We start from the raw sequence: 14,208 nt of genomic DNA, 5'->3' as shown, positions 1-14,208 counted from the left end.
CAGGTATCATAAATGATATCAGGGCTGTTCACCCTGATGTGTCAGCTACAATGTGCTGTGCTCCACCAGGGAGATTTGTGAGCTTCCTGGAACAAAAACTGTACAGCAGCTCCAACAGCAGTGCTATTTATTGAGCTATGTAGTATTTCTGAGCAGCCTGCCTGGTGCATTACTGTGGGGTCTGACTCTAAAATATGAGCAGGGCTAAGCCAAGGGAGAACACCCCCCCCCCCCCCCCCCCTGCACACTACCCCCCCCCCCCCCCCCCCCCCCAGACTCCTGTCCGTGAGTAAGAGGGGCTTGCATGGTTTGGCTGTTCCTGGATGCCATCTCAAAAGCAAAATGTTACATAGCACAAGGCTTCCCTTGCTATCTGCACTGTGCACTCAGGCTTCCTCGTACAATTCAGTGGGTTGATTTTAATCCACTAAAACAGGGGTTGGCAACCTTTTAGAGCAGTGGGCTGCTGTCACAGGCTGCCAATCCCTTGCTGGCTCTGTGCCTCTCTCTGCTTACCAGGTGCCACCAAAAACCATGGCAAAATCCAACAGGAAACAGCAAATTTGGCAGCAAGGACACAGAGCAGGAGGCTTCAAGCTGCTGCTTTAATGAAGTCCCTTTAAATTGTTGCTTTAATGAAGCTCCTTTAAACCATTGTCCCCTTCACCTCTTCACCTAATTAGATCTTCATGTGCTGGATCCAAGCTCTTTGTAGGCCTTATCTGACCGAGAGGCCATAGGCTGCCCACCGCTGCTCAGGGGCTACCCTGATGCAGAGACGTCCTGCTTCACATTGCACCATCACGTATCAGGTGCTTTCACCAGCACAAACTGGGAGTTAACATTGGCATAGGTTACTTTTTAAGAAAATCCTAAGGAAAACCTGCTCTTTTCCCTTTGTTTTTGGACTGTTCCATGGAAATTTTTAATTTTCCATCTACCACATGAAAAACAAACCTCTGAGCATTTTCTGTTGAAAATGGATATTTTTCCAGGTTATAGGTTGCTGATAAAAAATAAAAAAACCCACAAACAAACAAAAAAACCCCTCAGAGATATTTTCTGGAAAGTGAGATGCTTTCAATGAAGGTTTTTTGTTTTGCCTGAAATGCAGATTTCCCAAAGAAAAGAAAGTTTTGATGGAAAATTTTCCGGCAGCCCTAGCAAGAGACTGCCTCCCTGCGTGAGGATAAATCCAAGATTGCAAGATGCTCAGAGACCACAGAGGTAATGGGAACCAATAAGTACCCAAGACAGATTGCTACAATCAGTGCCTCATGCTGATTTGTGTTCTTCCCATTAGCCTGATTTGAAGCGATAACGGATGCTTGTTATTCTTCATGAAGCTTCCAGACCCGAGCAATCCATACAACTTGGAAGCAGTTTGAAGAAATAGGATGTACTGTACTGGTGCACAATTTTCAGCCCAGTCTACTGTTTTATCAAGTCTGCCACCTCCTGATGAAAGCCATTCACTACATCTGTGTATATGAGCATGCCTCTGATGAACAGCCTACCTACCAGATTAAAACCGTATTAGGCAATGTCCCACCTTTTAGCAAGCACTAGGCCTGACTCTAACCAGCTCCTCTGACATGTCACAGCCTCCTGAGTTACTCTGGGTTTACATTATTTTCTTTGGATCACATCCTTGACACAATCCAACTCTGCTGTGTTGCTCAGAGCTAAGTCAGGCAGAAAGGTGATCCTGTGGCAGTGTGGGGTTTAACGTGACATAGAAAAATCTCTGGTGTCATAAAAGCAGACTATCTAGCTCTATGCTACATCATTCCAGCCCTCTTGCTCCCTGCCTGGAATAGCTGAAGGTGGTGGGGTGTATCCAGGGCCTGCTCAACTCCAGGGACATCTAGTCACTGCTATTTCCACCTTTCCTAGTGGCGGTTCATCCCAGCAGAACTGAGAGCAGTCTTTGGCTGCTTTAGGATCAAAGCAAGCATAAAGGCAGCCTACAACTGCTGTACTGGGCAAAATGTAGCTGGACATGGTTTCAAGTCCTTTAGTCCGAATGATTTAGTTTACTTGGTACTATTTGGGTGTGTCTACGTAAGACACTTTACTGTACAGAAGGCACTTGTGGGGCAGCTGCTAGTGAGCTTTCTGGTGGGCAGTGATTCCTCACCCAGCAGGGGGCTGGCTGGAAACTGTGCTGCTCCTGGGGCAGCTGCAGGGGAGCCCTGTGTCCAGTGGAGATTCCCTGCCCAGCCAGGGGCTGGCCAGGACCTGTCCTGTTCCTGGGGCAGCTGCCAGTGAGCCTGCAGTTGGGGGCTCACTGGCAGCTGTGTGTCTCAATGTGCACAGGGCCAGGAGACAGCTGCTGCTGCATCTGGCAGAGCTCTCCTTGCCCTGTGTGAATTGGGACTGGCCCCATACCCCCTGCCAACCTCCAAGCTAGCACCCTGGGGGGAGCCTGGAGCCCTTGGCTGCTGCAAGAGGGCAGAAGCAGCCCTGTACTGGGCTGCTCCCATTGAGCGATTTGCTTCCAACCAGATGCAAGTGTAGACATGCTCCTGGGAAGGCTTACTGCACAGTATTTTATTGAACAGAAAACCTATACTGCACTAATAGCACATGTAGATGCACCCTTTATGTCAGTGGTCTCCAACCTTTTTAAGTAGGAGATCACCGTTGGCATTTAAAAGCAACCCAATATGTATTGTGTGGCACCACTCCTCCTCCTTCCCCTCCCTGCCCAGCAGGTAAGTCTGTGGAAAGGGAAAGGGGTGGGGGCAGATCAAGAAAAAATTATTTGGGTACATGCCTCCCTGGCAGATAAGTCTGTGCGGGAAGGGAAGAGTGAGTCTGTAGCCCTAGCCCCACTTCCTCCCTCACCACAGGGGCCTTGAACTAGCACCTGCCCCTCCCCTCCCCCCATGGACTGACCTGCGGCACATATGCATGTACCCAGACCCCACCCAGATTGACTCCAAGAGGCTCCAAGATCTACTGGTAAATCAAGATCCACTGGTTGTAGTTTCCTGCTGTTTTGTAAGAGGGAGATTACTGAATTGAGCCTTATGTCAGGGGGCTTAGCGTGTCCAGGACATGGATGCTGCTTTATAGACAAAGCTAGATGGCTCAAGGCACCGTATTTGGTTAGTTTTGACCTTCCCGCTAAGGTGATGCTTGGTTTTTCGTTCAGAATTGCAGTTGTGCACTTTTTAGTGGGTTTTGTTCAAACTAACAGACAAGGAAATTTAAATCTTTAAATTTAAATTTAAATTAGCATTCTAGCCAGAACTAAAGGTATAGCTTTTAACTGCTGATAAACTGAACAATGCCATCAGCAAACCAAGATTACAACTGGAATAAAAATCAATAATTAATCATACAGAATGAAGTCAGAGTGCAAGAAAGATTCAGATTATTCAACAGATCCTACTGTTTGGCTAATTTTTACAAAGCAGTAACAGGAAACCTAAGGATTAGAGTCTTCTTCTCAGCTTGTACAGGTAGCAGCTGGACCCTTCTTGGTGGCTGTTGGGGTGGGGTATTGATCATTACTGTTCTTTCCCGAGAGACCTGGGTGATTCAATATTATTTATGTCTAACGTAGGGATGTGGCAGTGACAAGCTTTCCACTTTATAGATGGATGTGATGCACTACAGAGATGAGCCCAAATATCAGTAAGCACGTACATTAATGTCTGTCCTCCTGTCCTCACTTCCTTTCTCTCCTTCCTTTTCCTTCTTGATCTCACCAAATGTTATTCCACATTTGGTCAACATACAAAACTTGGAGCTCTTAACTACACTAGTCTAGTTAAAGCAATACAACCCTTCAGTATGGACAGAGCAGGGGTGCTATTACCATAATAGCTAGTCTAGTACAGGAAGGAGAAAACCCCTTTTTGTAACTTTATGCTGTTATCACTGGGTTCAAATATGAGGGCTGGTCCTGATTTTTAACAATGTCACTAGAAAAATCACCCCTCAAACCAGGGTGCAAGCTATGAAGAGCAGGCTTCAGATTCCTAATAGGAAGGGACCCTCTCTGTTTCAGGCCCAGACTCTTGATACATAACAATCATAATATCTTGCTTGGATATAACACTTCAAATAAAAGTGTATTTCAGATGGTCCAAGTGCATAATAGAAGCAGTTCACCACACAGCTCTAAGTGAGGACCCAGCACTGACATGCACCCACTTCTGGAATAATGAGTACACGGGGGGTGGGGAGCCAAGAGACCAGACCATATGCAACTGAAAATTAAGGGAAATGTGGAGTAAACAGAATGGAACTCCCCAAGGAAAATGCAGCCAAGCCTATAAATGGTCTGGTAGAGCGTTTGACTTACTGCCGAGTCCAGCCTGCAGGCTGGGGGAGGAGGGAAGGAAATAGATGGAAAATAACCTGGCAATGCTCATACCAACTGGGAGGAGGGCTGCAAGAGGAGATTTTTGATCAGCTTCTCGTGCAGTGTTGTTTCTCGCTCTACAGCAGCAACCCCAAAGAAAGCCTAGTGCCTTGATTACAACCTGTCCCCCTGATTGAGCGCCTGGCCCACCCCAGTAATTACTGTTAGTCTCCAGTTTTCCCTGATGTTTTCCCTTGGAAGCCCAGTGGGAGTGCAAGCCCCTGGACACCTCTCTCTGCTGAGAAGATTATAAAGATTTTACAGCTGCCTCTTGTTCTTGCTTCAGTGGAGTTCCTCATTAGCTTTGCTGAAAAGAAGCCTGTAAAATAGCTTAAACAAATAGTCCACGGAGAAGCAGTGGCTCTAGATCCTTTAGCCCTGGTGGGAGAGGCCAGCTCCCATGCAGCTCCCCCCCGCCAACTGCTCTCCTGGGTTGAAGTCATCACAGGCAACTCTCCAGGATATGCAGGACTCTTCCCCTCCTCCCCAGCACTTGCTAGGACCCGTGTGGCTGGGGTGTCCAGCTGTGCAACTTCAACTGGGAAAGCAGGGAGGATAGGGCCTCAATGGCGTGCTAGGAGAGAAGCCCTGTGTGAACAGTCTGTATCACCATCACACAAGCCAGTATTGCCTATCACCTTTTCTAAAGGGGCTTATAGCCATCCCTGCCCATAGTATGAAGGTGTCACCTCCAGGAGCTGCAGGCTCCAGCAGGCAGTGCAGTTCCAGGCATTGTCCTGTCCTAGTATGTTCTATAAATGCACTTGAACCGTCCTGGTCACTCTGACATCTTGTGTCCCATGGGAGGGGAGTTTGTGAATGCAGTGGAGAGGTGTGTTAAGGACAGTCTTGGGACTTAGTTTTCTACCTCCATCCTGCTCGAGATTTATATGAAACTGCTTGGAGAAGTGAGCCTAGCACGGTGAGTGGGAGGTGGTGAGATTTATGATGGACTTGAGTTCCTGGAGGAGCTCTCCCTGCTTTCCAGCATGGCCACATCCTAGCTCTGAACCCTGGTATGTACTTACACAGAGACCTGCCTCGATTCGTTCCTCCACTGAAGCAGGGCATCCTGCCAACTGCACCTCTAGTCACCAGGCTACCAGCTGGGGGAGCAGGGAGAGGACTATGGGGGGACCTCTGCCAGGCCCCATCCCCTGTGGGCTCCCCTGCCCACTCCCCCAGCCCACCCCCACCCCCATGGCCGCCCTGCCTGCCCCAGCTCTCGGCCCTTTAAAAAAAAGCCCTTACGTGCTGGCTGCTGTCGGGGTGGGGGGCGGCACACCTGCTGAGTTGGGGCTTTTTTTTTCAAAGAGGCAGGACCTGGGACAGGCAGGGCAGCCATTGCCGGGCTGGGAGAGCGGGCGGGGGGTGGACCTGTGTGATTTGGAGATTCAGCTGATTCAGCAGCAGCCAAACCTCCGAATCAGATTCGAATGAATCAATTCGGGACAGTGATTTGAATCACCGAATTAAATCACTGTCCCCCGAATCGGCTGAATCCGAAGTAAATACTAGCCACTTCGCACAGGCCTACTGAGCAGGCTTCTTACCGGTGGCTGCAGCACAGGGCATTTCTCTGGGCCACACACAGATGCTGTGTGGGGCTGATGCTCATCCCTTTGGGAGCCCTCACTCACCCATGAATGCCTGAGTGAGGGCTTGTTGACAATCACATGCAACAGAGGGAAGAGGAGTATGTCCCACCAAAGCTCAGAGCCAGTCATTAGAGGACCAGTGACTTTGAACAAGAAGCAGCAGGGGAATCCGGTCCAGGGTCCTTGGCTGTGCCCTTAATTAGCAAAGGATGATGTGAAGCACATTGTTTTGAGTGGTCAATAAAGAGCTTTCTCCCCACAGGCCCTTGGGAAGGAGAGCAGTGATCCTTGTCTGGGCCCTGCCTGAGAGCCCTCCAGAGCTGTGAATCATCCCTGCGCAGAACTGGCATCCTTAAAGGTCAGGCAATCACGCTCAACAGCCATGTTTCACCCTTGCCAAACTCCAGCGCCTTTTATCCTGTCTCTCCTGGCTCTGCATTGGTGCCTGCCCATCCTGCCTGCCAGACAAAACCCTATGCATGTGACTTATGACAGGCACCTACAGGTTGTGATACAATCATCTCTAGGAACCTATGGGAATGCAGATCACTTTGGCTTTGATACACTGCACTAAGCTGTGACTAGAGGGGAACTGCTAGCAGGGAAATCACACCTGCAGACTAAATCTATCTCTCTAATCCTGGGTGAGCAAAATTTACTACTTCCACTTGTTCTGGCTCATTTATAATGGGAATCCTACCAACCCTGGTAGACACCTGATGGGCCCAATGGATGTACAGGGCAGAAGTACCCAGCACCTTGGAGATAAAAAAAATCTCAGTTCATGGGATGAACAAAGGATCAGAGAGATCCAGTGGGGAGAGGCAGATAAAGGACATACAGGTGGAACTGGAAGGTTATTGTAAGGAGCGGGGGGGGGGGTGACTGACTCTACTGGGGAGGCACTGTGGGAAATGCCTTATTGCATTCATGGCTATAGTTCACAAAGGGTTCAGCAATTTTCCATGGAAGTGGATAAAACCAAGCGCCCTGGTAGACACTGGCCTTTGCAGAGGGCCTTAAGAACAGGGGGAAGGGATATTGGGGAGGGGAAACCAGTGTCTCTTACCTCAGAAAGGTCAGGTCTTGCCTTCCCTGTTTTGCTGGAGGTCTTCCCTGGTTGCAGTGGGAGGGCCAGGTGAGACTGGGCACCCCTTATACCTTTCACTGACAGGTCTTCTGTCTTCAACAAAAGAGCTTTTCTTCTGCCAGTGTGACAAGTGTTCCACTTACATAAGTTTAAATATCCTAACCAACCTCCTGCCCCGCATCTTGAGTTATAAGGCTGGCCTCTGTGACATCATAACCATGCTATCTGTGTTGTCACCACACGTTTCAATAAACAAAGGGAGGTGAGACATAATTTTGGATGATAAAAAACCAGGAAAAATAGCTTTAAAAATACCAAAGTATACCCTTCCATGGATTTCCTTGCAGAGCAGAACAAAATAATAATTAAAATAAATAACTGCACTTTTTAAATACCTTTGCAGGTCACTGTTAATGGAGAACAGTGAAACTATACCAGAAAGACCAATTAAAGAAATCTACCGAAAGGTCAGTAATAATAGTCAGGCTTCTACTGCACTGACTTGATGCCACTGCATCTTCTTACGTGCAGACTGCCCCTTGTGAACACTGAACACTGGGCAAGACAGGCTTCATATGTCAGTATTTCAGCAGTCACAATGGCATTTGAAACAATAGAGTACTGTGCTATATTTACTTGGCCTAATTTGGTCTGGAAGACTGAGACAGGGTCTGCTCGGTCCAATGGCATTGTATGTGGAGTCTGGTTGAGGTGTTATTCAGATCAGGAACAGAGGTTTGCCTACTGCTGCCATCATTGGAGAGCAAACTTCTTTAATGAATCAGCATTTCCACTGTGGTCTGGCGGAGTGAAAGGATGGTGCATCTTCCGGCATTAGGAAGGATTGCTGTATAATATATAACGCACTTCCCATCCTTCTGCCTCTCTTCTTACACAGGCTCTGGCTAAGGATTCCAGCAGCTCTAAGCCCTTGTAGCAATGCTGCTGGAACATTTATTTACGTGACTCTTGTGAGATTTCCAGGGGACAGGCAGGTTATGTTCTGCTGTTTTGTGCCTGAGCACTGACTGGGATATCTATGGAGACAGCTTACTCAGCTCCTGAATGGGAAGAAACTTAATCTTGCCTTTGGCCTCTGCATCACGGAGATATGCTCCGGGGACCCCCTGAAGAGCTTATGATACATTTACCCACTCTGCTATCTCTCCCTGAAGGTCTCCTCTTGGTGTTTCTCCATTACATCAGCCATGTGGTCTGCATTCAGCTCCCAGGCTTTGGCACACTCCCCATAATTAAAGCACTTTAGGAATAGCCAGTTTGTTTGTTTCTGCAGTCACTGATGATCAGTGGTTTGCTGCAGAAAGTCAAACATTTCAAGGAGGCACTGGCAACCCCTGCTCTCAGTGGAGCATGATTAATGGCTGTTTGGAGAAGAATGAGCCTTTGTTTCTCCTGCCTCTGTGCACGGCACTGGCCACTCTGCAAAGTGACACCCCCATGCACTGGACACCCCCTGTCCAGGCAGCAACAGTGAGAGTATACACCCAGAGACTCGGGCCTCGGTATCGCAGCTTCATCTTTCATTAAACCTTGCATCTAAGTCACAATTGTAACTTCCTGACATCACACTTATTTCCATGACAGCAGCTGGTGATGCTACCAGCACCAAGTGATGACTCCATGCCAGCATAGGGCAGAGAAAAAGCTCTAAGGGAGTCCAGGAAAATACTAGCCCAGGCCAACAAGTGTGGAAGCAGTCTCCTTCTCTAACACTTGCTGCAGGCAGTGTCCTCCTTTGGCTTTAAACTCTTTGACTCTTGTGCCTTCTATCCCTACAGATTGTAAACAGGTTTTAAATGATGAATTTTCAACCTATAGCCCTAAAGAGCTCTCAGAGCCCTGGCCTCCATGGTGTCCAGAACTATAAAATCATGGAATTAGCTTAGTTCTCTCTTGCTTGTGGAGAAGTAAATTATATTCACTGTGCCAGGAGGTAGGGGTCACATGCAGTCTGCAATCTTCAGAGAAGGTTGGAGAGAAGAAGCTTGGGGCAGGGCCAGGTGAAATGGAGAATCTGTCTAGGAGTATTTTCTTTACTGTGGTAAAGATTTAGCTGGAGCCCTCCATGCAGCAGATATCGTCTTATGGAAAAAGAATCTCTCTGAGAATGTTTCCCCATAGTGGTAAGGGCTCAGTTTGGGGTTGATTTTTCTCTATAAAAGCTTTTAGACAGCAACCAGAGGCAGGGCAGCAATGTTAACAACAGTGGTGGCTAAAGCAGCAATAAAAGAGTAGTGCTAGGGACAACTGGACTGCAGCATTAAGTGTGATCAGCCTACAGTCAAGAAAGGAAGGCTGGTAAGTGTTCTCCTGCCCAACAGCAGTTGCTTCTGCTGGGAACAGAAACAGAAACCTCACAAACTGCAAGAACTATGCACTTCTCAGAGCTAGGACAGTGAACACGAGCAGGACGTAATGAAGAGAGGAAGACAGCGACAGTCATTTCGTAGGCCACTCAGAGCTGTAGGAGGAAGGCTGGGTCACCACTATTAACAAGGGCTATTAGTTGCCCCACCCCTTTTGCCTTGGCTTATCATCCAGGTTTTCCCAAATTCATGTCTGTTAACCATGTTTTCCCCTTTCTTCTCATAAGGTGCTGTTTGGTTAATGCTTGGGACTCTTAGCTTGTGAGTGGAGAAGTCTTGCTCATTATGAGCACCCAGCTGGTACAATTTAGATTCACAGGTTTCTGGGTGGGCTTGAGCTGGTATCATGAAAAATTGGTAATAGTAACCTCTATAAAACAAGCCCAGCTCTTTTAACTGCCAAACAGCATCTGGCAGAAGGATTCCACTGTAATGGTTTTGTCTCACAGGCCACTCCAAATACTTGCCATGTATGTATATCACTCCCATAAGTTAAACAGCTATGGCTAATGGAGCCAGTACCCAAGCTGCTCTAAGTCACTCAGCAAGGAAGTATATCTTGGCCTTGTTTGAAGCCTGCAGGGGGGACATCACCATGACAGGCCAGCTTCTCCATCCAGATGGTACCTGCTGTTCCTTAGGTTTCAGATGCCCTTAGTATGCTTTGGGCCCAGGATCCTAACTACCAATCTAGGCCTGTGACCACATTCCCACCCAAGCAAGCCAAGTATCAGCAGGGCTGTGCTGGATCTGATTCTGAGCTCCACTGTCTTGGCTGCATTTGTTTAATACTCAGAGAAATTAGATCAGAGTTTGGATATCAGTAATCAACCCTGCTATTAGTAACTGTCTGTTTCCATTCAGCTACCCAAGCCAGTGCTGGCCCTCAAAGACAACGTAATTCTATCAGAAATACTGGAACCTTAAATATTTTTAAATTAAAAGTACCCTTTAGGTCAGTCTTGGGGCACGGGAAAGTTTGGAGGGTGCTAAAGTGCTTCATTCATTTTCCCATCTCAAAAGACAGGAGAAACTATAAGACGGAAGGAGGAAGCAAGAAAGCTACTTTCATCCCCACAGCCTCTGGCAGTGCTGGCACTGCTTTTGGAAAGTTTAACTGCACTGGCCATTTGACAAGGTGACTGATGCCTTCCTGGGCAAGAAGATGTGTGTTGGATGTGTTTGCACTTGGCCCATTGTACGTTCACAACACAATGGATTATGGAAAAACCACAGCTGCAGTCAGTTAAAGAGAGAATATTTGCATGGGTCTTTTGCTTCATTCGATGGAAAAGTCCCTTCACCTGGCACAAGAGCATGCCTGATAGAATCTCAGAGGTTTCCTTGGCTTAAATGATTCTGCATTTTATCTTAACTCTTGGTCTCCCATGCTTGAGGATTCTGGGGCATGGATCAAATCCCAGAATAACTCACCTAGTTTCTACTAGTTTCTGTCTCTGCAGAGCTTCAGTGGCTACTACTACCCCAGTGAGTGGTAGTAGTGTGATGAAGGTGACATAGGGCATAATGAGGAGGACAGATGGATGATACACACAATGCATAAACACCATGGGCTATTTTAGGCATTCACTGACCAGTGTTTTCTTATGAATTAGCACTTGAGGCCCCCCAAAATGAGCAGTGTGTGCTGGGAGTACAGATCTAGGAGGATCAGCTGTTTCAGCTGCATTTTTGGATGCAGAAGGCCACATTTTTGGAATTGTGTACACCCCAGGCCTCCTCCACAGGGAGACCAGAATGTGAGCTGCTTTGATAGCGGAAGAGCAGATGTGATTGTGTTCTGGACAGCTGCAGTTCCAGATTACTATCAGTTTGGTGCTGGAGAATCCACAGCAGGGGTGCAAGGCCAGAAAACATGGTCTGCTCTGCAGGATTATGATTCTGGGCAACGTACACAAAACATGAAAAGATTTGAAGCAATGAGCTTCCTTCTCTGTGGTGCGGCACATATCCCAGTTATTCCCCTCCTCTCCCCTCCCCTTGCCTTTAAAAGGGGTATGGCTCCTTGAAAGCACTTGTGCATCTCTGGGTACATTTCACTGCCATCAATACCTGCTGCTTAGAAAAAGATGTATGACACACCAGTCTTTAGGGACACAGCGCTTTTCCAAAAGACATAGGCGGGACCATTCTTTCCTGACCAACACATTCCAGTCCATAGATTCATAGATTGTAAGGGGCCGGAAGGGACCGCAGAAGATCATCAAGTCCAGCCCCCTGCACCAGGCAGGAAAGACAACTGGGGTCACGTGACCCCAGCAAGGTGATCATCCAGTCTCCTCTTGAAGATTTCCAGAGTAGGTGATTGCACCACCTCTGGAGGGAGCTTATTCCACAGTCTGGACACCCTGACTGTGAAGAAGTGTTTCCTAATGTTGAGCCTGAAATGGTCTTCCAGGAGTTTGTGGCCACCCAATCAAATCAAATCCATTTCTTGCCCTAGCAGGTCTATGAAGCTTTGGGCCCAGGAAGGCAATGTTTGCCCACCACTCTTGGTCTTTGTCAATTCCTTTAAGCTACCCAGGTTGTTGATCTGTAAAGTTGCTGCTTCTGTCATTATAGCCCCTCTGAGGTAGAGCTCTCTTTCTTTTGCCTTTGGGTTACCAAGACAAGGCTTGTTTGCAGAGACTGTTATCTGGCATTCTCAAAATATGGCCAGGCTAAGTCTACATTAGACCACTGTAAGCAGTCATGCCTTCCCCTTAGAGCTCAGTGCAGCCATCCAGCCACATGGAAGGTATTTAACTTCCTTGGATAGTTGTGTTCCTCTGGCATGCCAGCCCTTACAGGACCAGATTTATTACATTGCTACTAAAGGTTTATAGCTAAAGGGTGTTGCTGACGTTCTTAGATGCCCATATTGGGCTGAGCTGCTGAGAAGCAATACTTGCGTTCCCTGCTTGAGTCCTTATATTGTCATCAGATCCATGAAAGCAATGCCAAGGCAAGTAAAGCCATTAGTAGTACTCAAGACTGGTCTTTCTAGGATGACCTGCAGTTGTGTTAACTTCTGTAATCTTTATTTTTGACATGTTGATTATAACATTGGTCAGCAATTGGTCAATAATTCTAGGGTATCAGCCATTATTTGCTAGTATTTATGAATGTATCCAGGAAGCAGATATCTTCCAGATCCCCAAGCACATTGCTGATCAATGGAATTCTGGTTTCCATGCCAGCAATCTATTACGTAACAAAAGTAATGACGACACCAAACAGCAGAAGGGAGGGGTCCTGTGTTCAGGTCTCTGCTCTTGTCCCTAATAGCTTTTCTGTTCCTTGCAGGCCCAAAGAAAGAAAACTGAGAAGAAAGGCCTCTAAGGATACTGGAACAGAAAGGAAAGCTGCTGTAACTCAGGGTGAGACCAGGCAGGGTGAAATACCGGAAGGACAATGTGATTTTAAATCCCTACCCTGGTCACAAGCAAAATGGAGAACCTGACCATTAAACTAATGGCTGAATTTCACCAGTCCCAGGACCTTCCACAGCCCTGTAGTCTTTGGAACAGCTGGTTTAAAATGACCCAAGAGATAGATACAGTATAAAAATAGAGAGAAAGGGATATAAAAATCATAGTGCTAATTTTAACCCTCTTTCACAAACTAATTCAGGCAGCTAATTAAACCAAAACTTTGATGAGCTTCAAGTCTTTCAATTAATTCCATCAGCTTCATGCAATATTGCTTCAAAAAGCTCTGTGTATTAGTAGGTGAATCACTGCGATTTGACAGATTCCACAAAATCAGGAGAAAGCCCCAGAGCTCTCCTAGATGCAGGCACTATTGCTGAGTACAGCCTTTGGGCATCCGTATGATGGGTTTATGGTAATTGTGGCTGTTGAAGAGATTGACCCATGGATAGAGTCAGGACTTGTCTACCGAGGGAATTCTATCAGCAGAATTACAGTAGTCAAGTTAAATGGTTGTAGTTGTATCAGTGTAACTTCCTATGTGGATGTTCCTATTCACAAATGAGATCACCTTTTAATATAAGTAACCTAAGCTACATGACAAAAAGCCACTCGTACTGGCATAAGAGCATCCACACAGGGAATTATCCTAATATACCTATACTAATATAATTACAGGAGTGCAATTTCCCCATGTAGACAAGCATTTCCTTCTTCAGCATTATCATGACTGCACAGTCATTCTGTACACACATGACAGGTGGCATTATCTGGATGAGCGTGACAGACTTCTTATGAGCGTCATGGTCCTAGGGCTTGCCTCTTCTGAGTAATATCCAAGTGCAGGTGCTCAGCACCTGCTCTGTTGTGCACAGGGCCACAATCTGGATACAGCAGGGACACATACCACTCAGACGTCAAGTTTGTTGGCTCAGGAGAGAGAAACATATATTCACGACAAAACCTGGAACTCTGAAACACCATGGCTCCATCATCTACAAATGCATCAGTAGCAGACTTTGAATTCCACAACTGCAGATCTTCAGCACAGACTTCAGTGCAGCATATGACTGCATATGCTTTAGGAAGCTGCTCCAGTGCCCAGAACCTGAATTTCCAGGGAGTGACCTAAGAACTATCAGCACCAGACAACGTTATTTTGCTTAGGATCTGCTTTAAGTGTTATTCACCCAGATGCATTTTGTAAATCTCCCAGCTTCAAGGCTTAAGTGCCCTTTGTCCCTTACCCTTGATGTGTCTGTTCAAGTGTTTCTATTTTGGCCCTAATTATTTTCATCTTTCCCACAGGCCTGTTTTCAAAACA

General features: G+C 46.9%; 1 long non-coding RNA gene across 1 annotated transcript; it reads left to right on the top strand.

The window, feature by feature from the left end:
• Nucleotides 1-3,581: 3,581 nt before the first annotated feature.
• On the top strand, nt 3,582-13,626 carry LOC112548185. Its single transcript, XR_003091990.1, has 3 exons — nt 3,582-3,645; nt 6,239-6,334; nt 12,760-13,626. It is a non-coding gene; the product is annotated as an uncharacterized LOC112548185 (long non-coding RNA).
• Nucleotides 13,627-14,208: the final 582 nt, after the last annotated feature.

This window comes from Alligator sinensis, unplaced genomic scaffold (assembly GCF_000455745.1).
Source record: "Alligator sinensis unplaced genomic scaffold, ASM45574v1 scaffold461_1, whole genome shotgun sequence".
In the NCBI taxonomy this organism is placed as follows: domain Eukaryota; kingdom Metazoa; phylum Chordata; order Crocodylia; family Alligatoridae; genus Alligator; species Alligator sinensis.
The sequence above is the reverse complement of the archived record's forward strand: the minus strand, read 5'-3'. Positions and strand labels throughout refer to the sequence as shown.